Raw genomic sequence first — 25,612 nt, forward strand, 5'->3', positions numbered from 1 at the left:
TGGCTGTGGAATAATTGGAGCCTCACTGACAATGAGTTCCATTTACTGACTTCCGAAGTCGGGAGATTTAGTGATTTGGAGTTATACAGATTATTCGATAAACTTGTTATTTATTTTATAGTTATTTGATATGTAGTTTATTTAGAGTAGCAACGTGTATGTTGTTAGACTTCAGTAGTTTCCGATTTTTTAGGGAGGCCGTGAAGGCAGCAGGGCGTGGGGGGGGGGGGGGGGGCGGAAAGAGCGATCCTGGGCGCTTGCGTGTGTTGGCTCACATGTTGAGCTCTTGATTTGTGAAATAAAGAGCCGGCCTGTTACCAAACCCACGTCTTGCCTGGTACTTCTGTAACGCTACGATATAGTTATATATGTAGATCTGTGGAATAATTGGAGCCGCCAACTGAAAATGAGGCTGACATCAGCGCCGCACGTAGGTCCGGAATCCGACAGCTGTTTATTTTGGGGTTTTTTTTACACATAGGATGAATATTCCGGTGGATTTAATGATTTGGAGTGACACGGATGGTTTGTTAAAATTGATGTTTATATTACATTTATTTGATATATCTAGTCTGACGTCCGTGGCACAGGTATTCTTTCCGGCGTCAATTTTTTTTTCTTTTTTTTTTTCTCAAGTGACACGGAAGACGAAGATTCTGATGGATTTATTGATTTGGAGTGACATGCATGGTTCGATAAAATAGTTGTTTATATTTTTCTTATTTCATACATAGTTTATATATTGTTATATGGGCCTGTAGCAAAATTTGAACTGCAACGCGCCGCTGACATCGGACTTGTTGACTTGACTTAAATCACTGACATTCAGTCTTCAGGTCCATGTCACATGGGCTACCAATCGGAATATAACGGGGTCAGCTGGTCTAGTATGGGGCTCATTGGTGCAGGGGAATGATTCTTGCCTAGGGTTCTTTGATTACCCTGGTAAAACTCCCGGACGGGCTCTTCTTTGAAACACTGTTGTCTATCGTTGTGTGGAGTGTTTGACAGGCCAATGTTACACAGAATGTAACATGGTCTGCAAGCTTTCTTTGAGGCTCGTTGGTCTAGGGCATGGGTGTCAAACTCATTTTTGTCGCGGGCCACATTGTAGTCAAAGTTTCCCTCGACGGGCCATTATGACTGTCAACCCAAATAAATAAACGCCTCATATTATATACAGTATAAGCTACAAAACAAACTGACAAATAATTGCTTTTTCAAATCAGACTCGTGGAAACTTTTCACATATTTCAAAAATAATTTTAAGAAGATTCTTAAAAGTTCCGACAATTTGCAATGTTAGTATGACATAGATTTAATGCACAATTTGTCGTTGCGGGCCACAGGAAATGATACGGTGGGCCATAACTGGCCCCCGGGCCTCGAGTTTGACACCAGTGGTCTAGGGGTATGAATCTTGCTTTGGGTGTGAGAGGTCTGGGGTTTAACTCCCAGATGATCCCTTCGTTAAAACATTGCTGTTGATCAACTAGCCCCATTTCATCTGAGGTGCATGTCACATGGGCTGACAATTGAAACGAAATGGGTTGTGTTCATTTACCTTGGGTCTCTTGAATCTGTTGTTTCGATTCTCATCACTTGAATCTGCCGTCATGTGTCATCCATTGCCCCACTCACCCTACAAGACTGTATCGACTGTAAACTTGTGTGGAAAACTGTCATTGTCCAAAGGAAGGCTGTTTAGCAACAGTGACCAGCAGACAAATTCAACAAGGTCATTTGATTATACCATAACCCGGATTCGAATCGAACATTAACCACTACACGATCATGGCCTGTATGCAGTAGCGTTAATAAGATGCACATGTTGGCCATGATCGTATAGTGGTTAGTACTCTGCGTTGTGGCTGCAGCAACCCCGGTTCGAATCCGGGTCATGGCACACTCCAATTACTGTGTGGAATTTGTCCCTTTCTTACTATTGCTAAACAGCCATCTTTTGGACAATGACGATTTTCCACACGTTTGCGGTCGATAGCCTTAAATTGTAGGGCGAGTGGCGCAATGGATAAAGCATCATGGCGTATTCAAATAATGTCACCCATTTTTTATTTTTTTTTTCATTTTTGCAAAAGCTTACAAGCCACATATTCCCGTGGGGCTCGTGGAGCAATGGATAACGAACGCATCTGTCTACAGATCAGAAGATTCCAGGACTCCTGGCCAGCTCACATGCCATTTTGTGGTCAACATTAGCTATGTGTAATTTCTGTGAACTATTGGGTTGAAGTAACTCACAGACACTGTCAACCAATAGTCTTTCCAATTTTGTCTCATCTCGAGACTTAGGGATCATCGGATCTGCGTAGTTATTGGATAGTTCCACCAACATTTTAACATCAACATTCTTTCATGGTCTGCTTGAGTGTCGTGGCTGAAGATCCTAGAGAAAAGACCCTAAACATGCAACTGCATGTTGGCCATAATATAGCATTGAGGCGGCTGCAACCCCAGTTTGAATCTGGTTAATAGCCGAATGAACTTGCTGCAGTTATTTTTTATTCACCCTCAACAGTCTTACGTTGGACCATGACAAATTTACATACACGCAAGCTTACAGAAAATGACAACTTCCCGTGGGGCTAGTGGCTCGTTCAAGTCCTAACCAATTCCTGTGTGTGTATGGGGGGGGGGGGGGGGGGGGGGTTAGGATGACGGCACAGTGATATTTGAGAATTGAAATGAAGTTTATAGGATTTGCAGACAGTGTACAATCATTATTTAAACAAAAGTAGGCAGGCGCATACATTTGGAAACCCCAACAGAAAAATGACATCAATATTTAGTAGTTCCTCCTTTTGCAGAAATAACAGCCTCTGAACCAGTGGTTCTTAACCTGGATTCGGTCAAACTCTAGGGGTTCGGTGAGTCGGTCTCAGGGGTTTAGCAGAGCCTCCCTCCACTGCGGAGGTCCGAACACACCTGATTTATAAATTCGTGATAACGTATATCTGAACTGGTCTCGCAAAGGCAACAGCAGAAGTACTACTGATTTGCTGGTATGTCATTTGTCGTGAATTCATGCATTGTGTTGGTTTTATTCTTTCAACAAGGTGGTGTCCATGCACTTCTGCATAAGTTCCGCTCTAGTCTTCTGGCCCAACTCTTTCGTACATATGATGACCACGGAAAGTTCTTTGCGAATGATCAATCTTTGCCTTTCATGTTCATCGGGACTACCCTTTTAATACCCTTGTAATACACTTACACTGTGTATTTGGATAGAGACTGCTGAAAGGGGACACATATATGCCTCGTGAACTACATGCATTACTGCGGGTGAAGAAGAGTGAACAAATAAGTCAGCAGACAAGCTTGCCGATTTATTAGTGCCCAGAAGAGCAGCACTCTGTTCCGTACTGTAACCTGTTAGGTTTGTTCCCGGTTCTTTATCTTTAATGCTCGATATGCTAACAGCAATTACCAAGAGGCAGCCTTCACAGTTTAACTCTTTAATGTATGCCAGAATGATCGATGCACAGCTGTGGAGCCCTTTCTGCCAGATGCGAAAGAAGGTCCCTCTCTCAGCGCCAAGGTTCCTGCTCTTATACTACTCTGGGCCGCCTTCCTGCAAGGAGGCGACTCTGCCTAATCTGTATGATAACGTGTGACCTTGTAGTCTTAACTGAGAGCGAATTCTACATATGTGCAAAGGGTGTCATAGAGAAGAGAAAGCTAATAAAGCAAGAGAAGGGTTGCAGCGATATAACGGCATAGCTCAAGCTACCCAGCTAAACACATGTGCCAAAGAGGCCTATTCTAACAAACCGTTGGTGAGAATGGCTAGAGATAGACTCTTATTGTTCCTCCCCACGGAAATCTTTAGTAAAAGGCGAACGATTTATTCGATCTGAAGAGAAAAAAGAGTGAGCTGATAATCTGGGTGAAAACGGGCCACCCCACTGCTGGTCTCACCAAATTCACAGGCGGTCTCACACTCAAATTGCAGCAACCATTCCTTCTAATACAAACAATAGACGTTCATAGATTTACTATACTTAGAAGGCCTCAACCTAAATAGAAGGTTTAAACGAACGAGTATTTTGTGTTCATTAATGTCTTTTTTACTTAAAACATTGTTGGCGCACAGGATTGTAGGTACCTGATCGAACACATTCTTTCAAACAGCGATTGGGCGTCTATTTTGAGTATTGAAGGTAAAAACAGTTGTATGTCTTGGTACGTGTACTTTTGATATCAGAGAATGGGAAATGATCCCATCTCTGTGTTTTATTTGAAAACATGTGATTTCATAACGACACAAATCGGGAAAGAAAATACGATCGTAATTTCTCAAATTATTTCTCAAATTTCAGAAGTGCTCTATATCTCTCGTGTCGCAAATAATTGAGGCTTTTGTCGTTGCAGTGGAGGTGAATTTGGAGTGTAATTCACCTCCACTACGACGGTGGCGTTCGAGATTTGACATTTGAATATAAATCTGTCCGTTACATTCCGATTGGTAGCGAATATGACATGGACCTGAGGACTGCATTTTAGTGATGAACGAATTCTGATTAATATCATAGCCGGTTTGGGCGTGTCCTTTCAGGGTCATATTTTGTTTCTACCGCTGCCTCGTGGCAGCCAGGCCTAAAAAAAGATGGGAACACCTGAGGGAGGGACTTTCACCAAGATGAATTTGGAAGAACTTTATGAAATAAAGTTGATGTTAAAACATAGGTGGACGTAATGTCTGGAAGCCTGCGTTCAACAGAAGGCTGTTTGGCAACAGTGAACAACGGACAAATTCAGCAAGGTAATTTACTGACGCCATGACCCAGATTCGTTCCGGTGATGCTACGGCCACAACACTATACGATCATGACCAATATGCAATCGCATACAATAAGTTTAGGGTCTTTTCTTTAGGATCTTCAGCCAAGACACCCATGAAAGAATGTTGATGTTAAAATGTCGGTGGAACTATCCAACTGTGCAGATCCGATGATCCCAAAGATTTGGGGTGAGACAACATTGAAAAAACGTTTTGCTTTGTTTACAGTGTCACTTATTTTGTGGCTTACCTTTTCTTCGTTACACATCTAAAGTATCGTATCATTTTACCTTGCGGCTTATACTACACCGTACATACCATATCACGTCGCCTATTCAACTCATGCATGAGATGCGATGGCTGAAATATTTAGGCGATGGGTTGCTACTCCATTGTGCTCTCCACTCATCATTTCATATCACATCCTCGTCGTTCAGTCACATCCAAAGTATCTTGGCACAACATACGTAACATGACTTATCAACACAAGACGAGGTGGCCGAGAGGTTAAGGCGATGGATTGCTAATCTGTTGTGCTCTGCACGCATGGGTTCAAATCCCATCCTCGTCGAAGGCTTGCTTTGAGAGAACATTTGCCACAAACTAAACAGGAAAGAGGGTTCTCACCTGTGCATGTGTTTTGAACTGTCGCTTCTCTGAGAATCTTTGACCACAAACTGAGCAGGCAAAAGGTTTTTCTCACCAGTGTGGGTTCTTGTGTGTCTTTTGAAGTTTCCCATCTCTGAGAATCTTTGGCCACAAACTGAGTAAGAAAAAGGCTTTTCACCTGTGTGTGTTCTTGCATGTGTTTCTAAATTTACCTTCTGAGAGAATCTTTGGCCACAAACTGAGCAGGAAAAAGGGTTCTTACCAGTGTGGGTTGTTGTGTGTCTTTTCAAGCTTCCTTTCTCTGAGAATCTTTGGCCACAAGCTTAGCAGGAAACATTTTTTTTCACCTGTGTGTGTTCTTCCATGTGTTTTTAAGTTTACCTTCTGGGAGAATCTTTGAAATTCTGCTGGAATGTAATGGGGTCAGCTGGTTTACTATGGGGCTCATTGGTGCAGGGGAATGATTCTCGCCTAGGGTTCTTTGATTGCCCTGGTTAAACTCCCGGACGAGCTCTTCTTTGAAACACTGTTGTCTATCGTTGTGTGGAGTCAAAGTCAAAGTCAAAGTCAAAGTCAGCTTTATTGTCAATTTCTCCACATGCCAAAGACACACAAAGAAACCGAAATTTCGAACCCCCTATCCCACGGTGACAAGACATGGCTCACAACAGACAAACAAGTAAACAAGTATAACAAAAGCGTGCTGAATAAATAATGAATAAATAACACAACAATAAATAAATAAATAAATAAATAAGAGGAGCAGAAAAAAAAAGGAGCAAGTGCGCGTACAGCAGGCATTCCCGAAAATAGCGCAACAGTGCCGCACGCTACGCAGAAGGGGGTAGCGAGTTCAGGGCCCTAACAGCCTGGAGAAAGAAGCTGTTGGCGAGTCTGGTGGTGCGGGAGCGCAGGCTCCTGTACCTCTTCCCAGAGGGCAGAAGGTCAAACAAAGAGTGAGCCGGGTGACTCACATCTCTGGCAATCGAGGTTGCCTTGCGGGCGAGATGGGAGGTGTAAATGTCCTTCAGGGAGGGGAGCGAAGCACCAATAGTCTTACCAGCCGTATTCACTATGCGCTGCAGGGCCTTCAAGTTCTGTTCAGTGCAGTTACCACCCCAGACAGCGATGCAACTGGTGAGGACGCTCTCAATGGTCCCATGGTAGAATTGTAGACAGGACTGCCTGAGGAGCACATGCACGCCTGAGCTTCCGCAGGAAGTACAGGCGGCGCTGAGCTTTCTTTGCCAGTGACGAGGTGTTTGCGGACCAGGAGAGGTCCTCACTGATGTGCACCCCCAGGAACTTGGTGCAGCTCACCCTCTCCACCACAGCACCGTCGATGATCAGCGGCAGGTGTGTTGTGTGACCCTTCCGGAAGTCAACAATGATTTCCTTGGTCTTATTGACGTTCAGCAGGAGGTTGTTGTCCCTGCACCACGTGGTCAGAAGGTCAACTTCCGACCTGTACCGAGTCTCGTCGCCTTTCGTGATGAGACCCACCAGTCGTGTCGTCAGCAAACTTCACTATGTGGTTGTCGCTGTAGGTCGCAGTGCAGTCATGCGTCAGCAGGGTGAAGAGCAATGGACTGAGCACGCAGCCCTGGGGGGCCCCCGTGCTCAGCGTGATGCTGGCGGAGATTTTGTCGCCAACACGCACCACCTGAGGCCTCTGACAGAGGAAGTCCTGTATCCAGTTGCAGAGGGAGGTACTGAGGCCCAGCTCGTCGAGTTTGCAGATGAGTCGCTGCGGCACAATGGTGTTGAAGGCAGAGCTGAAGTCCACAAACAGCAACCTCACATATGAGTCCTTTCTCATATGACAGGCCAATGTTACACAGAATGTACCATGGTCTGCAAGCTTTCTTTGAGGCTCGTTGGTCTAGGGCAGGGGTGTCAAACTCATTTTTGTCGCGGGCCACATTGTAGTCAAAGTTTCCCTCAATGGGCCATTATGACTGTCAACCCAAATAAATAAACGCCTCATATTATATACAGTATAAGCTACAAAACAAACTGACAAATAATTGCTTTTTCAAATCAGACTCGTGGAAACTTTTCACATATTTCAAAAATAATTTTAAGAAGATTCTTAAAAGTTCCGACAATTTGCAATGTTAGTATGACATAGATTTAATGCACAATTTGTCGTTGCGGGCCACAGAAAATGATACGGTGGGCCATAACTGGCCCCCGGGCCTCGAGTTTGACACCAGTGGTCTAGGGGTATGAATCTTGCTTTGGGTGTGAGAGGTCTGGGGTTTAACTCCCAGATGATCCCTTTGTTAAAACATTGCTGTTGATCAACTAGCCCAATTTCATCTGAGGTGCATGTCACATGGGCTGTCAATTGAAACGAAACGGGTTGTGTTCATTTACCTTGGGTCTCTTGAATCTGTTGTTTCGATTCTCATCACTTGAATCTGCCGTCATGTGTCATCCATTGCCCCACTCACCCTACAAGACTGTATCGACTGTAAACGTGTGTGGAAAACTGTCATTGTCCAAAGGAAGGCTGTTTAGCAACAGTGACCAGCAGACAAATTCATCAAAGTAATTTGATTATACCATAACCCGGATTCGAATGGAACACAACCATTAACCACTACACGATCATGGCCTGTATGCAGTAGCGTTAAATAAGTTGCGCATATTGGCCATGATCATATAGTGGTTAGTACTCGGCGTTGTGGCTGCAGCAACCCTGGTTCGAATCAGGGTCATGGCATACTCAAATAACTATGTGGAATTTGTCCCTTGCTCACTATTGCTGAACAGCCATCTTTTGGACAATGACGATTTTCCTCACGTTTGCGGTCGATAGCCTTAACTTGTAGGGCGAATGGCGCAATGGATAAAGCATCATGGCATATTCAAATAATGTCACCCATTTTTTTTTTTTTGTTTTTCATTTTTGCAAAAGTGTTACACACAAGTTTATAAGCCACATATTCCTGTGGGGCTCGTGGAGCAATGGATAACGCATCTGTCTACAAATCAAAAGATTCCAGGACTCCTGGCCAGCTCACATACCATTTTGTGGTCAACATTAGCTATGTGTAATTTATGTGAACTTTTGGGTTGAAGTAACTCACAGACACTGTCAAAAAATAGTCTTTCCAATTTTGTGAAATGGTTGCTTGTGTGCTGCCCCATGAAAGCCTATGCTTCTATACACCTGAGGGTTCCTTGAACACTCAACTCTGAAACCAGTGATCCCAGCTCAAGTCTCGGTTGGACCTCAACCCTTTGGTCATATACGGTCATATGCAAAAGTTTCATTCGTATGCAAAATCAATTTCAAGATTTTCCTTTATAAATCATTGGCTGTTCAGATCAGCAATATCAGTTAAATATATCATATAACGGACAGAGACAAAGATATTTGAAAAGTGAAATGAAGTTCATGGGAGTTACAGATTTGTCAAGAAGAATGGTCCAATATACCTTCAACCAGAATCCACACTCACATTAGAAGCAGCTATAGAAGCTTTAGGAAGTATCTAGAGCAGTGGTTCTTAACCTTGTTGGCGGTACCAAACCCCAGCAGTTTCATATGCGCATTCACCAAACCCCTCTTTAGTGATTTTTATTTTTTTTTTTCAAGACGGAGATGTTTTTACTGGTGCACAAAATGAGCCGTGCATAAACATCACCTTGTTCAAAGAATAAAACAAACACAATGCATGAATTCACAACAAATGACATACCAGCAAATCAGTGTGACTTCTGCTTTTGCCTTTGCGAGACCAGTTCAGATATGTGGATATATAAATCAAGTGTGTTCGGACCTCTGCAGTGGAGGCTCTGTCGAACCCCTGAAAACGACTCACCGAACCCCCAGGGTTTGACCGAACCCAGGTTAAGAACCACTGGTCTAGAGGCTGTTATTTCTGCAAAAGGAGGATCTACTAAATTTATGTACCTGCCTACCTTTGTTGAAATAATGATTGCACACTGTCTGCAAATCCAATAAACTTCTTTTCACTTCTCAAATATCACTGTCGCCATCCACCGTGTATGGATTCGGGCTAGCCCCCAAGATTAAATTGGGCTAGTTGATCAACAGCAATGTTTTAAAGAAGGGTTCGTCTGGGAGTTGAACCCAGGACCTCCCACACCCAAAGCGAGAATCATACCCTTAGACCAACGAACAAGAATGAGGGCTTGCGGACCATGTTACATTCCGTGTAACGTTGGCCTGTCAAACGCTCCACATAATGATAGACAACAGTGTTTGCAAGAGGAGCTTGTCTGGGAGCTAAACCCAGGCAATCATGCACCCAAAGCAAGAATCATGCAAGAATCATTCCCCTGTACCAATGAGCCCCATAGTCGACCAGCTGACCCCGTTACATTCCGATTGGTAGCCCATGTGACATGGACCTGAAGACTGAATGTCAGTGATTAATGGAATAAATGGAATCTGGTTGGCCTAATGCTCCTAATTCCCTAACTTCAAGCCCTAACGCTAACTCTAAAACCCTAATAATAACCAAACCCTAATAATTAACCCCTAACCTGCTAACTCGCTAACGGTAACCCCCTCACATTTAACCCTAACCTTCAATGCTCCCCCTAAAGGTAGTGCCCTCTAAACTTGAAGGCAGGCATATATGAACCAGACCAGCAGATTGTCCCATTTCAGTACTGTTTTAGAAACCTTTACAGATGGTTAAAATCCACATAATAGGTATATGCGCATGTGTTCCGTGAGCGTTCTCCTTTCTGTCCCCTCCCTTTCCTTTCTTCCGCCAAGCAGTGCATCTTGCCCCAACAGAGGGCATGTTCCTCGTTAGTATCGTGAATAGTATCTCTGCTTGTTGCGTGAAAGACCGGGGTTCGCTTTTCAACCCAAGTGCGTTAACCTATGTTTGCAGCAGAGTTATTATATAGCTGCATTGGTTGTGCGTGCGTCTGAACTTGAGTGACCTGTAAGTTTTTCAAATTGAACTGAAACTTTCATCTGTAGCCACCGTCTACTAAATCAGTGGTCCCCAACCTCTTTTGTGCCACGGACCGGTTACGTGTCAGAAATATTTTCGTGGACCGGCCTTTATATAAATAAATAACACATTTATACACCGTATGTTTCGGACTATAAGTCGAGGTTTTTTTTCATACTTTGGGTGGGGGGGCGACTTTTACTCAGGAGCGACTTATATGTGAATTTTTTCACAAACGTTTACTTTATCATTAACACTTTACTTATTTACTAGTATAGTTGATCACTTCACATGTTATTTTCACTTTTTAACCGCATGAGGGGGCACTATGGCTGTGGAATAATTGGAGCCTCACTGACAATGAGTTCCATTTACTGACTTCCGAAGTCGGGAGATTTAGTGATTTGGAGTTATACAGATTATTCGATAAACTTGTTATTTATTTTATAGTTATTTGATATGTAGTTTATTTAGAGTAGCAACGTGTATGTTGTTAGACTTCAGTAGTTTCCGATTTTTTAGGGAGGCCGTGAAGGCAGCAGGGCGTGGGGGGGGGGGGGCGGAAAGAGCGATCCTGGGCGCTTGCGTGTGTTGGCTCACATGTTGAGCTCTTGATTTGTGAAATAAAGAGCCGGCCTGTTACCAAACCCACGTCTTGCCTGGTACTTCTGTAACGCTACGATATAGTTATATATGTAGATCTGTGGAATAATTGGAGCCGCCAACTGAAAATGAGGCTGACATCAGCGCCGCACGTAGGTCCGGAATCCGACAGCTGTTTATTTTGGGGTTTTTTTTACACATAGGATGAATATTCCGGTGGATTTAATGATTTGGAGTGACACGGATGGTTTGTTAAAATTGATGTTTATATTACATTTATTTGATATATCTAGTCTGACGTCCGTGGCACAGGTATTCTTTCCGGCGTCAATTTTTTTTTCTTTTTTTTTTTTCTCAAGTGACACGGAAGACGAAGATTCTGATGGATTTATTGATTTGGAGTGACATGCATGGTTCGATAAAATAGTTGTTTATATTTTTCTTATTTCATACATAGTTTATATATTGTTATATGGGCCTGTAGCAAAATTTGAACTGCAACGCGCCGCTGACATCGGACTTGTTGACTTGACTTAAATCACTGACATTCAGTCTTCAGGTCCATGTCACATGGGCTACCAATCGGAATATAACGGGGTCAGCTGGTCTAGTATGGGGCTCATTGGTGCAGGGGAATGATTCTTGCCTAGGGTTCTTTGATTACCCTGGTAAAACTCCCGGACGGGCTCTTCTTTGAAACACTGTTGTCTATCGTTGTGTGGAGTGTTTGACAGGCCAATGTTACACAGAATGTAACATGGTCTGCAAGCTTTCTTTGAGGCTCGTTGGTCTAGGGCATGGGTGTCAAACTCATTTTTGTCGCGGGCCACATTGTAGTCAAAGTTTCCCTCGACGGGCCATTATGACTGTCAACCCAAATAAATAAACGCCTCATATTATATACAGTATAAGCTACAAAACAAACTGACAAATAATTGCTTTTTCAAATCAGACTCGTGGAAACTTTTCACATATTTCAAAAATAATTTTAAGAAGATTCTTAAAAGTTCCGACAATTTGCAATGTTAGTATGACATAGATTTAATGCACAATTTGTCGTTGCGGGCCACAGAAAATGATACGGTGGGCCATAACTGGCCCCCGGGCCTCGAGTTTGACACCAGTGGTCTAGGGGTATGAATCTTGCTTTGGGTGTGAGAGGTCTGGGGTTTAACTCCCAGATGATCCCTTCGTTAAAACATTGCTGTTGATCAACTAGCCCCATTTCATCTGAGGTGCATGTCACATGGGCTGACAATTGAAACGAAATGGGTTGTGTTCATTTACCTTGGGTCTCTTGAATCTGTTGTTTCGATTCTCATCACTTGAATCTGCCGTCATGTGTCATCCATTGCCCCACTCACCCTACAAGACTGTATCGACTGTAAACTTGTGTGGAAAACTGTCATTGTCCAAAGGAAGGCTGTTTAGCAACAGTGACCAGCAGACAAATTCAACAAGGTCATTTGATTATACCATAACCCGGATTCGAATCGAACATTAACCACTACACGATCATGGCCTGTATGCAGTAGCGTTAATAAGATGCACATGTTGGCCATGATCGTATAGTGGTTAGTACTCTGCGTTGTGGCTGCAGCAACCCCGGTTCGAATCCGGGTCATGGCACACTCCAATTACTGTGTGGAATTTGTCCCTTTCTTACTATTGCTAAACAGCCATCTTTTGGACAATGACGATTTTCCACACGTTTGCGGTCGATAGCCTTAAATTGTAGGGCGAGTGGCGCAATGGATAAAGCATCATGGCGTATTCAAATAATGTCACCCATTTTTTATTTTTTTTTTCATTTTTGCAAAAGCTTACAAGCCACATATTCCCGTGGGGCTCGTGGAGCAATGGATAACGAACGCATCTGTCTACAGATCAGAAGATTCCAGGACTCCTGGCCAGCTCACATGCCATTTTGTGGTCAACATTAGCTATGTGTAATTTCTGTGAACTATTGGGTTGAAGTAACTCACAGACACTGTCAACCAATAGTCTTTCCAATTTTGTCTCATCTCGAGACTTAGGGATCATCGGATCTGCGTAGTTATTGGATAGTTCCACCAACATTTTAACATCAACATTCTTTCATGGTCTGCTTGAGTGTCGTGGCTGAAGATCCTAGAGAAAAGACCCTAAACATGCAACTGCATGTTGGCCATAATATAGCATTGAGGCGGCTGCAACCCCAGTTTGAATCTGGTTAATAGCCGAATGAACTTGCTGCAGTTATTTTTTATTCACCCTCAACAGTCTTACGTTGGACCATGACAAATTTACATACACGCAAGCTTACAGAAAATGACAACTTCCCGTGGGGCTAGTGGCTCGTTCAAGTCCTAACCAATTCCTGTGTGTGTATGGGGGGGGGGGGGGGGGGGGGGGTTAGGATGACGGCACAGTGATATTTGAGAATTGAAATGAAGTTTATAGGATTTGCAGACAGTGTACAATCATTATTTAAACAAAAGTAGGCAGGCGCATACATTTGGAAACCCCAACAGAAAAATGACATCAATATTTAGTAGTTCCTCCTTTTGCAGAAATAACAGCCTCTGAACCAGTGGTTCTTAACCTGGATTCGGTCAAACTCTAGGGGTTCGGTGAGTCGGTCTCAGGGGTTTAGCAGAGCCTCCCTCCACTGCGGAGGTCCGAACACACCTGATTTATAAATTCGTGATAACGTATATCTGAACTGGTCTCGCAAAGGCAACAGCAGAAGTACTACTGATTTGCTGGTATGTCATTTGTCGTGAATTCATGCATTGTGTTGGTTTTATTCTTTCAACAAGGTGGTGTCCATGCACTTCTGCATAAGTTCCGCTCTAGTCTTCTGGCCCAACTCTTTCGTACATATGATGACCACGGAAAGTTCTTTGCGAATGATCAATCTTTGCCTTTCATGTTCATCGGGACTACCCTTTTAATACCCTTGTAATACACTTACACTGTGTATTTGGATAGAGACTGCTGAAAGGGGACACATATATGCCTCGTGAACTACATGCATTACTGCGGGTGAAGAAGAGTGAACAAATAAGTCAGCAGACAAGCTTGCCGATTTATTAGTGCCCAGAAGAGCAGCACTCTGTTCCGTACTGTAACCTGTTAGGTTTGTTCCCGGTTCTTTATCTTTAATGCTCGATATGCTAACAGCAATTACCAAGAGGCAGCCTTCACAGTTTAACTCTTTAATGTATGCCAGAATGATCGATGCACAGCTGTGGAGCCCTTTCTGCCAGATGCGAAAGAAGGTCCCTCTCTCAGCGCCAAGGTTCCTGCTCTTATACTACTCTGGGCCGCCTTCCTGCAAGGAGGCGACTCTGCCTAATCTGTATGATAACGTGTGACCTTGTAGTCTTAACTGAGAGCGAATTCTACATATGTGCAAAGGGTGTCATAGAGAAGAGAAAGCTAATAAAGCAAGAGAAGGGTTGCAGCGATATAACGGCATAGCTCAAGCTACCCAGCTAAACACATGTGCCAAAGAGGCCTATTCTAACAAACCGTTGAGAATGGCTAGAGATAGACTCTTATTGTCTTATTGTTCCTCCCCACGGAAATCTTTAGTAAAAGGCGAACGATTTATTCGATCTGAAGAGAAAAAAGAGTGAGCTGATAATCTGGGTGAAAACGGGCCACCCCACTGCTGGTCTCACCAAATTCACAGGCGGTCTCACACTCAAATTGCAGCAACCATTCCTTCTAATACAAACAATAGACGTTCATAGATTTACTATACTTAGAAGGCCTCAACCTAAATAGAAGGTTTAAACGAACGAGTATTTTGTGTTCATTAATGTCTTTTTTACTTAAAACATTGTTGGCGCACAGGATTGTAGGTACCTGATCGAACACATTCTTTCAAACAGCGATTGGGCGTCTATTTTGAGTATTGAAGGTAAAAACAGTTGTATGTCTTGGTACGTGTACTTTTGATATCAGAGAATGGGAAATGATCCCATCTCTGTGTTTTATTTGAAAACATGTGATTTCATAACGACACAAATCGGGAAAGAAAATACGATCGTAATTTCTCAAATTATTTCTCAAATTTCAGAAGTGCTCTATATCTCTCGTGTCGCAAATAATTGAGGCTTTTGTCGTTGCAGTGGAGGTGAATTTGGAGTGTAATTCACCTCCACTACGACGGTGGCGTTCGAGATTTGACATTTGAATATAAATCTGTCCGTTACATTCCGATTGGTAGCGAATATGACATGGACCTGAGGACTGCATTTTAGTGATGAACGAATTCTGATTAATATCATAGCCGGTTTGGGCGTGTCCTTTCAGGGTCATATTTTGTTTCTACCGCTGCCTCGTGGCAGCCAGGCCTAAAAAAAGATGGGAACACCTGAGGGAGGGACTTTCACCAAGATGAATTTGGAAGAACTTTATGAAATAAAGTTGATGTTAAAACATAGGTGGACGTAATGTCTGGAAGCCTGCGTTCAACAGAAGGCTGTTTGGCAACAGTGAACAACGGACAAATTCAGCAAGGTAATTTACTGACGCCATGACCCAGATTCGTTCCGGTGATGCTACGGCCACAACACTATACGATCATGACCAATATGCAATCGCATACAATAAGTTTAGGGTCTTTTCTTTAGGATCTTCAGCCAAGACACCCATGAAAGAATGTTGATGTTAAAATGTCGGTGGAACTATCCAACTGTGCAGATCCGATGATCCCAAAGATTTGGGGTGAGACAACATTGAAAAAACGTTTTGCTTTGTTTACAGTGTCACTTATTTTGTGGCTTACCTTTTCTTCGTTACACATCTAAAGTATCGTATCATTTTACCTTGCGGCTTATACTACACCGTACATACCATATCACGTCGCCTATTCAACTCATGCATGAGATGCGATGGCTGAAATATTTAGGCGATGGGTTGCTACTCCATTGTGCTCTCCACTCATCATTTCATATCACATCCTCGTCGTTCAGTCACATCCAAAGTATCTTGGCACAACATACGTAACATGACTTATCAACACAAGACGAGGTGGCCGAGAGGTTAAGGCGATGGATTGCTAATCTGTTGTGCTCTGCACGCATGGGTTCAAATCCCATCCTCGTCGAAGGCTTGCTTTGAGAGAACATTTGCCACAAACTAAACAGGAAAGAGGGTTCTCACCTGTGCATGTGTTTTGAACTGTCGCTTCTCTGAGAATCTTTGACCACAAACTGAGCAGGCAAAAGGTTTTTCTCACCAGTGTGGGTTCTTGTGTGTCTTTTGAAGTTTCCCATCTCTGAGAATCTTTGGCCACAAACTGAGTAAGAAAAAGGCTTTTCACCTGTGTGTGTTCTTGCATGTGTTTCTAAATTTACCTTCTGAGAGAATCTTTGGCCACAAACTGAGCAGGAAAAAGGGTTCTTACCAGTGTGGGTTGTTGTGTGTCTTTTCAAGCTTCCTTTCTCTGAGAATCTTTGGCCACAAGCTTAGCAGGAAACATTTTTTTTCACCTGTGTGTGTTCTTCCATGTGTTTTTAAGTTTACCTTCTGGGAGAATCTTTGAAATTCTGCTGGAATGTAATGGGGTCAGCTGGTTTACTATGGGGCTCATTGGTGCAGGGGAATGATTCTCGCCTAGGGTTCTTTGATTGCCCTGGTTAAACTCCCGGACGAGCTCTTCTTTGAAACACTGTTGTCTATCGTTGTGTGGAGTCAAAGTCAAAGTCAAAGTCAAAGTCAGCTTTATTGTCAATTTCTCCACATGCCAAAGACACACAAAGAAACCGAAATTTCGAACCCCCTATCCCACGGTGACAAGACATGGCTCACAACAGACAAACAAGTAAACAAGTATAACAAAAGCGTGCTGAATAAATAATGAATAAATAACACAACAATAAATAAATAAATAAATAAATAAGAGGAGCAGAAAAAAAAAGGAGCAAGTGCGCGTACAGCAGGCATTCCCGAAAATAGCGCAACAGTGCCGCACGCTACGCAGAAGGGGGTAGCGAGTTCAGGGCCCTAACAGCCTGGAGAAAGAAGCTGTTGGCGAGTCTGGTGGTGCGGGAGCGCAGGCTCCTGTACCTCTTCCCAGAGGGCAGAAGGTCAAACAAAGAGTGAGCCGGGTGACTCACATCTCTGGCAATCGAGGTTGCCTTGCGGGCGAGATGGGAGGTGTAAATGTCCTTCAGGGAGGGGAGCGAAGCACCAATAGTCTTACCAGCCGTATTCACTATGCGCTGCAGGGCCTTCAAGTTCTGTTCAGTGCAGTTACCACCCCAGACAGCGATGCAACTGGTGAGGACGCTCTCAATGGTCCCATGGTAGAATTGTAGACAGGACTGCCTGAGGAGCACATGCACGCCTGAGCTTCCGCAGGAAGTACAGGCGGCGCTGAGCTTTCTTTGCCAGTGACGAGGTGTTTGCGGACCAGGAGAGGTCCTCACTGATGTGCACCCCCAGGAACTTGGTGCAGCTCACCCTCTCCACCACAGCACCGTCGATGATCAGCGGCAGGTGTGTTGTGTGACCCTTCCGGAAGTCAACAATGATTTCCTTGGTCTTATTGACGTTCAGCAGGAGGTTGTTGTCCCTGCACCACGTGGTCAGAAGGTCAACTTCCGACCTGTACCGAGTCTCGTCGCCTTTCGTGATGAGACCCACCAGAGTCGTGTCGTCAGCAAACTTCACTATGTGGTTGTCGCTGTAGGTCGCAGTGCAGTCATGCGTCAGCAGGGTGAAGAGCAATGGACTGAGCACGCAGCCCTGGGGGGCCCCCGTGCTCAGCGTGATGCTGGCGGAGATTTTGTCGCCAACACGCACCACCTGAGGCCTCTGACAGAGGAAGTCCTGTATCCAGTTGCAGAGGGAGGTACTGAGGCCCAGCTCGTCGAGTTTGCAGATGAGTCGCTGCGGCACAATGGTGTTGAAGGCAGAGCTGAAGTCCACAAACAGCAACCTCACATATGAGTCCTTTCTCATATGACAGGCCAATGTTACACAGAATGTACCATGGTCTGCAAGCTTTCTTTGAGGCTCGTTGGTCTAGGGCAGGGGTGTCAAACTCATTTTTGTCGCGGGCCACATTGTAGTCAAAGTTTCCCTCAATGGGCCATTATGACTGTCAACCCAAATAAATAAACGCCTCATATTATATACAGTATAAGCTACAAAACAAACTGACAAATAATTGCTTTTTCAAATCAGACTCGTGGAAACTTTTCACATATTTCAAAAATAATTTTAAGAAGATTCTTAAAAGTTCCGACAATTTGCAATGTTAGTATGACATAGATTTAATGCACAATTTGTCGTTGCGGGCCACAGAAAATGATACGGTGGGCCATAACTGGCCCCCGGGCCTCGAGTTTGACACCAGTGGTCTAGGGGTATGAATCTTGCTTTGGGTGTGAGAGGTCTGGGGTTTAACTCCCAGATGATCCCTTTGTTAAAACATTGCTGTTGATCAACTAGCCCAATTTCATCTGAGGTGCATGTCACATGGGCTGTCAATTGAAACGAAACGGGTTGTGTTCATTTACCTTGGGTCTCTTGAATCTGTTGTTTCGATTCTCATCACTTGAATCTGCCGTCATGTGTCATCCATTGCCCCACTCACCCTACAAGACTGTATCGACTGTAAACTTGTGTGGAAAACTGTCATTGTCCAAAGGAAGGCTGTTTAGCAACAGTGACCAGCAGACAAATTCATCAAAGTAATTTGATTATACCATAACCCGGATTCGAATGGAACACAACCATTAACCACTACACGATCATGGCCTGTATGCAGTAGCGTTAAATAAGTTGCGCATATTGGCCATGATCATATAGTGGTTAGTACTCGGCGTTGTGGCTGCAGCAACCCTGGTTCGAATCAGGGTCATGGCATACTCAAATAACTATGTGGAATTTGTCCCTTGCTCACTATTGCTGAACAGCCATCTTTTGGACAATGACGATTTTCCTCACGTTTGCGGTCGATAGCCTTAACTTGTAGGGCGAATGGCGCAATGGATAAAGCATCATGGCATATTCAAATAATGTCACCCATTTTTTTTTTTTTGTTTTTCATTTTTGCAAAAGTGTTACACACAAGTTTATAAGCCACATATTCCTGTGGGGCTCGTGGAGCAATGGATAACGCATCTGTCTACAAATCAAAAGATTCCAGGACTCCTGGCCAGCTCACATACCATTTTGTGGTCAACATTAGCTATGTGTAATTTATGTGAACTTTTGGGTTGAAGTAACTCACAGACACTGTCAAAAAATAGTCTTTCCAATTTTGTCTGATCTCAAGTCTTAGGAATCATCGGATCTGCGTAGTTATTGGATAGTTCAACCAACATTTTAACATCGACATTCTTTCATGGTCTGCCTGGGTGTCGTGGCTGAAGTTCCTAGAGAAAAGACCCTAAACATGCAACTGCATATTGGCCATAATATAGCAATGAGGCGGCTGCAACCCCAGTTTGAATCTGGTTAATAGCAGAATAAACTTGTTGCAGTTATTTTTTATTCACCCTAAACAGTCTTACGTTGGACCATGACAAATTTACATACACACAAGCTTACAGAAAATGACAACTTCCCGTGGGGCTAGTGGCTTGTTTCTTGCTCTGAACAGACAGGCAAAACGATTCCTAGCATTTACTAATCAAGTCCTAACCAATTCCTGTGTGTATGGGGGGGCAAAGGAACCAATCAGATGGCCCGAATCCATGCATGGCGGATGATGGCAGTGATCAACACAGATATTTGAGAAGTGAAATGAAGTTTATAGGATTTGCAGACAGTGTGCAATCATTATTTAAACAAAAGCAGGCAGGTGCATACATTTGGAAACTCCAACAGAAAAATGACAGCAATATTTAGTAGATCCTCCTTTTGCAGAAATAACTGCCTCTAAACCAGTGGTTCTTAACCTGGATTTGGTCAAACTCTAGGGGTTCGGTGAGTCGGTCTCAGGGGTTCAGCAGAGCCTCCACTGCGGAGGTCCGAACACACCAGATTTATAAATTCGTGATAAAGCATATCTGAACTGGTCTCGCAAAGGCAATAGCAGAAGTTACACCGATTTGCTGGTATGTCATTTGTCGTGAATTCATGCATTGTGTTGGTTTTATTCTTTCAGCAAGGTGGTGTTCATGCACTTCTGCATGAGTTCCGCTCTATTCTGGCCCAACTCTTTCGGTGCAGCCGTTGTACATATGATGACACTGGAAAGTTCTTGGCGAATTATCCATCTTTGCCTTTCATGTTCATCGGGTCTACCATTTTAATAGGTATCTACACTGTGTATTTGGATAGAGACTGCTGAAAGGGGAAGCATATATGCCGTTGGTGAGAATGGGTAGAGATAGACTCTTATTGTTCCTCCCCACGGAAATCTTTAGTAAAAGGCGAAAGATTTATTCCATCTGAAAAGAAAGAGAGATCTGATAATCTGGGTCAAAACGGGCCACGTCACTGCTGGTCTCACCAAATTCACAGGCGGTCTCACACTCAAATTGCAGCAACCAGTCCTTCTAATACAAACAATAGACGTTGATAGATTTACTATACTTACAAGGACTCAACCTAAATAGAAGGTTTAAACAAGTATTTTGTTTTCATTAATGTCTTTTTTACTTTAAACATCTTTGGCGCACAGGATTGTAGGTACCTGATCAAACCTTCTTTCAAACAGCGTCACCTATCGATTGGGCGTCTATTATGAGTATTGAAGGTAAAAACAGTTGTATGTCTTGGTACGTGTACTTTTGGTATGAGAGAATGGGAAATGATCCCATCTCTGTGTTTTATTTGAAAACGTGTGATTTCATAACTTTATTCAAATCGGGAAACAAAATACGATCGTAATTTCTCAAATGATTTCTCAAATTTCAGAAGTGCTCTATATCTCTCGTGTCGCAAATAATTGAGGCTTTTCTCGTTGCTGGCATGGTTTGGAGTGTAATTTACCTCCACTGTGATGGTGGCGTTCGATATTTGACATTTGAATATAAATCTGTCAATTTACTTTAGAAAGTAAATGTTGTTTTCTAGAAATCCATACTGAGATGTATGAGGAACAACAATCGGGCGTATTCTTAAAAAGACAGACCTACAGCCGACAAAAAGGTTTTGATACGTTCATATCATATGACGAGTCAGGAACGTGGTAATTCCATATTATTTTGCATTGACTAATTTGGTTAATACAGTTTAGCAAGCAAATGCACAGTTCCATAGTACAGTTAATAACATGCTCAAAAGCATTCAGTGTGTCACAGCACCGCAGACCTAAACTCCATGTGCGTACGACTGCGTGTGATTTTTGTTTTAATCAGAAAGACCAGGGGAGAGCGCGAACGCAGTCCACGACTGTTGTGTTTATACGGAGTAGAGATGAACGCGAATGCAACTTCTTTATTCAGCAACTTTTATTTTCTCCCCACTCATGTCTTACATAGCAGTACAATGCCCCTGGCGCACCACAGAGCCCCCAACTGTCAACATTATTTGAGACCTCCAATAACAAACTATATAATATTATAGTTTCAACATACGATAATACCACATCTCCCTTTTTCCAGGGATCATAGGGTAGACTGCCTTTGTCTCGTCAGACCTTAGAGCAGTGGTTCTTAACCTGGGTTCGATCGAACCCTAGGGGTTAGGTGAGTCGGCTTCAGGGGTTCGGCAGAGCTGGTATGTCATTGCCCCGCCCCCGCCCCGCTCCCCCCCCCCCCCCCCGCCCACGGATGGCTGAACACACCTGAATATCGTGTAAATTCGTGATAACGCATATCTGAACTGTTCTTGCAAAGGCAACAGCAGAAGTCACACTGATTTGCTGGTATGTCATCCCCCCCTATATAGAGGGGTTCGGTGAATGTGCACATGAAACTGATGGGGTTAGTTTAACCCGCCCCCCAAAGAGGGGTTTGTTGAATGCACATATGGACCTGATGGGGTTCGGTACCTCCAAAAAGGTTAAGAACCACTGCCTTAGAGGATTATTCTGCCTCTTGTGTAGAAAGGTCTGTTCCTAACTTTTGCCAAGGTCTTTCAGGGCACCCTGATGGCACGAGTGCCTCTTTTGGGTTGTGTCGCTCTTGTATGCATGTCCTGCAGTTCAGTACCATTTTGTTCACTTGCTGGCTGAGTCCCGGCTACCACACAGATTGACGTGCACGTGATTTACATTCCAGGACACCTAAGTGTCCTTCGTGTAATTTGAACAGCACGTCGTTCCTCATTGCGGAAGGTATTACCAGTCGTGTGTCCTTTAGCATCTTTCACTGTTAATGTGGCTCGCTCCGGCCAGTCATTTTTCAGCGCTGGTTCCTGTTTTGCATGTGCTGGCCATCCTTCCATGCACATGGTCATGACACGCGAGCAGACACTGTCGGCTTTCAACTGCTCTTTCAGGTTTTCTGTATATGATGAGCTGACAGGTAGACTCTCAGTGACACAGTCCACAAATATGTTTGTGCTCTCCATCAGCTCCTGGTCATCAGTGGACATGCGTCATTTTACAGGTTGCACGTGAAAGTGTGTCTGCTGTCCAAAGCGACTTTCCTGGTACGTGCACGATGGAGTATGAGTAGCGCATCACCCTCATCCTGAAACCCTGGATTCTCTGTGGCAAAAGATCCAGTGCTTGGGCTCCAAGCAGGATGAGAAGGGGTTTATGGTCGGTCTCCAGACAAAACTCCTTTCCAATGAGGAAATCCCGAAACCGTTCACAGGCCCATGTGAGGCCCATGTGAGGCCCAGAGCTTCCTTCTCCACCTGTGTGTATCGTTGCTCAGTTGGAGTGAGTGACCGTGATGCGTAAGACACAGGCTTCCATCCTTCCCCTCATTTCTGAAGAATTACGCCCCCCAACCCATACGATGATGCATCAGCAGATACTTTGGTGTCTCTGCCCGGGTCATACATAGCCAGCACCGGAGGAGAGGACAGAGCTTTCTTTAGGTCTTCAAATGCTGCTGCCTGGTCCATGTCCCAGACCTAGCAGTTTTTTTCTTTGAGAAACATATACACATTCAAACCGGTTAAATCCACACACAATCGCAGCTGTCTTTTGTCCTTTTGGGGCACGACCACCATGCCGGCACACCAATCAGTTGGCTCCTTCACCCGACTAATGACGCCCAGAGCTTCCATGCGCTGGCTTGACCTTTATGGTGTATGGTTGTTGTAGCTAACCCAGACCGCTGCGCAACTTGGGGTAACTTGCCTTGAAAGTCTCCATGTCTATGCTGTCGACTCGGATAAGCAAGCCAAGAAATGTGCTCTGGTTTTGATCAATATATCAGTGTTTTTTTTTTTATTTGCCGTTCTCATCCCTGATGTTTAGCTCTGCTTCAAAATGAGGCTTGTCATCTTTCTGTGGCAACTGTGATTTTTTTCTGTGGCTCATCACCTGACACCTACCCACAGTTTGCGGTGTATTTGTCTCCCTAGACTCAATATATATATTTGTGTGTGTATATATAAACAGTGATCTCCAAGAACCACCATCATGTGTTTTTTTTTTAACAACGATTACTTCTAGAACATTCCTTGAAAATAATACGTCCTCATCAGTGAGTTGTTTTAGAACAGGCCTGTCGGCTACTCATGTGGTAGTTGGGGGCTGCCTTTTGCCGATGGGCACAACTGTAGTGAATGCAAACTTCCTGTGTTGCAGAGAAGAACCAGCGGACACACATAGTCATTGCTTTTCTTTTTGTACCTTTAATCAGAAATCTGCTATTGGCTGTAATGAAGATTTGGCACACAAAACGTACCTATATTCCTGGACTTGGACTCTGACTCGGGGACTCGGACTCGGTCGGACTCTGTCATTTTTGCCGGACTCGGACTCAGACTCGGTGCTGATTTTGACCGAGTCCACCGAGTCCGACAATAAAAAAATCACGTTCAATTTTATTTTCATCATGCTGCTCAGAATGCGAGTAGGAATACTGTCCACAGCCCTGCTTACGATCAAAGCGGCCACGTTGAGTTGCACTTAGGCTAATGTTTACATTATGTACCAATGTCAAGGACGATTATGTCACCCAGCTTATATCATTGATGTGTTTCGATAGTTGTGGGGTCGTCACTAATTATTTGTGTTTAGATAAATGTCTGAGCTATAATGGTGTAATTAATGATTAAAAAATATTATCTTACATGTCCCGTGTTTCAGAATGGTTATTTAATTGGGCAAGAGTGTTTTCAAGCGTTTTGCCTCATGCCAATGGCACTCAGGGCTAAGGGTGGGCTTCAATGACCATTTTTGTAAAGCCACGCATTTAATACCATGTCAAATAATATATTAGAGAGTAGGTTATGTTCCAATGTATCCACTTCTATCGGTTAAATTGTCAACCGTACATTTATGACTATGCCTCGAGTGATCTACGTTATGAACTAGCACAACTCCGGTGGGGCAGGGAAAATGTTATCGATCCGACGTCCGATTGGAACGTCGCCTCACTTTTACGTCCGCCCTCTCAGCAAGGGATCCTATATAAGCCGAACCAGCCAGTGTGAAAGCAGTTGCGTTCGTTCTGATAGATTTTGATCTAAATTAGCCTTGACTAAAGACGAAGCAGTCACATGAATTAACGGAAAAAATTGACAGCCGGACTAGGACCCGGACTCGGACTCGGTGGTCAAGAGGCCGGACTCGGTGCAAAAATCCGACCGAGTCCACAGCCCTGGCTCAAACCTCATTGAATAAAGTACATAAGCAGACAAGTATATTCACATATTAAATAAATAAAAGAAAACATTTTAAACATATAATTATACCTACACACCAAATCAATAAAGAAGACATAACTAGACATTTTTGATAAGTGGTAATGAGAAAGGTTTTTATAACTTTATGATCTGATATATATATTTCTGAGCACTTTGAAATAACAAATGTTTTTTGATATATTGCCTGAATAGCTTAATGACCCTTAAGGAACTGTTCAATGCATGCCTGATGATTTTCTAAATCACGGACACTGCCAAAGTCGTCTAAAAATGTTCAGTACTTGATTGTATCTTATGTTTTGACTAATTCTAGACACCAGTTTTCGATTACTACTGAACGTTCTGGACAGAGGGAAATATTTTGCCTAACAAAGAAAAGATATGGTTGAAAGCATGATTAAACTAAGAATATGATGACGTAAGCAAGTACATGGAGATCAAAAGAACAAACAAACAAAAACATGGTAAGTGGTGAGTACAAACTTTGCATGGTCAGGGAACATTAATAAATAGGTAGATGATGTCACAGCCAAAAGCTCACATAATTCCGTACAAAATGACAAAATTGAAAGAATGATGAATGGATGAGGTGGAACAGTATATGTGCAAGAATGTTTACAGGAAGGTCACTTGGAGATAAAACCAGCAGGTGCCAGAGGGAGACAGCCAAGCCAAAGACGATCGTCAAGGCTGAAAGACGGAAAGGACAACAACAGCCCCCACAAATCGAATCTCCCATAATCAGCACCCAACCCCACGGAACCAGCTCTCACCGAACCAGCACCCACTCCCATGGAATCAAACTCTCCTGTGAACTTGCCCCACCCCAAAGACTCATCACCCATCAAACTCGGCCCACACTGGCCGACTGAATATAAGCTGACCAAAGAACCTTGAACGTGGCCTTTTCTGAATGGAGACTTTG

General features: G+C 43.6%; 5 non-coding genes across 5 annotated transcripts; 2 read left to right on the forward strand and 3 right to left on the reverse strand.

Annotated features, from left to right (window-relative positions):
* Positions 1-3,782: 3,782 nt before the first annotated feature.
* On the reverse strand, positions 3,783-3,894 carry LOC125974402 (U5 spliceosomal RNA). Its single transcript, XR_007483521.1, has one exon. It is a non-coding gene; the product is annotated as a U5 spliceosomal RNA (small nuclear RNA).
* A 1,396-nt stretch (positions 3,895-5,290) lies between these two features.
* trnas-gcu (transfer RNA serine (anticodon GCU)) lies at positions 5,291-5,372 on the forward strand. Its single transcript has one exon. It is a non-coding gene; the product is annotated as a tRNA-Ser (tRNA).
* Positions 5,373-14,470: 9,098 nt separating this feature from the next.
* Positions 14,471-14,580, reverse strand: LOC125974407 (U5 spliceosomal RNA). Its single transcript, XR_007483526.1, has one exon. It is a non-coding gene; the product is annotated as a U5 spliceosomal RNA (small nuclear RNA).
* A 1,398-nt stretch (positions 14,581-15,978) lies between these two features.
* Positions 15,979-16,060, forward strand: trnas-gcu (transfer RNA serine (anticodon GCU)). The gene has a single exon. It is a non-coding gene; the product is annotated as a tRNA-Ser (tRNA).
* Positions 16,061-20,266: 4,206 nt separating this feature from the next.
* Positions 20,267-20,378, reverse strand: LOC125974408 (U5 spliceosomal RNA). The gene has a single exon (XR_007483527.1). It is a non-coding gene; the product is annotated as a U5 spliceosomal RNA (small nuclear RNA).
* Between the last annotated feature and the right edge of the window lie 5,234 nt (positions 20,379-25,612).

Source organism: Syngnathus scovelli, chromosome 8 (genome assembly GCF_024217435.2).
Source record: "Syngnathus scovelli strain Florida chromosome 8, RoL_Ssco_1.2, whole genome shotgun sequence".
Classification (NCBI taxonomy): Eukaryota; Metazoa; Chordata; class Actinopteri; order Syngnathiformes; family Syngnathidae; genus Syngnathus; species Syngnathus scovelli.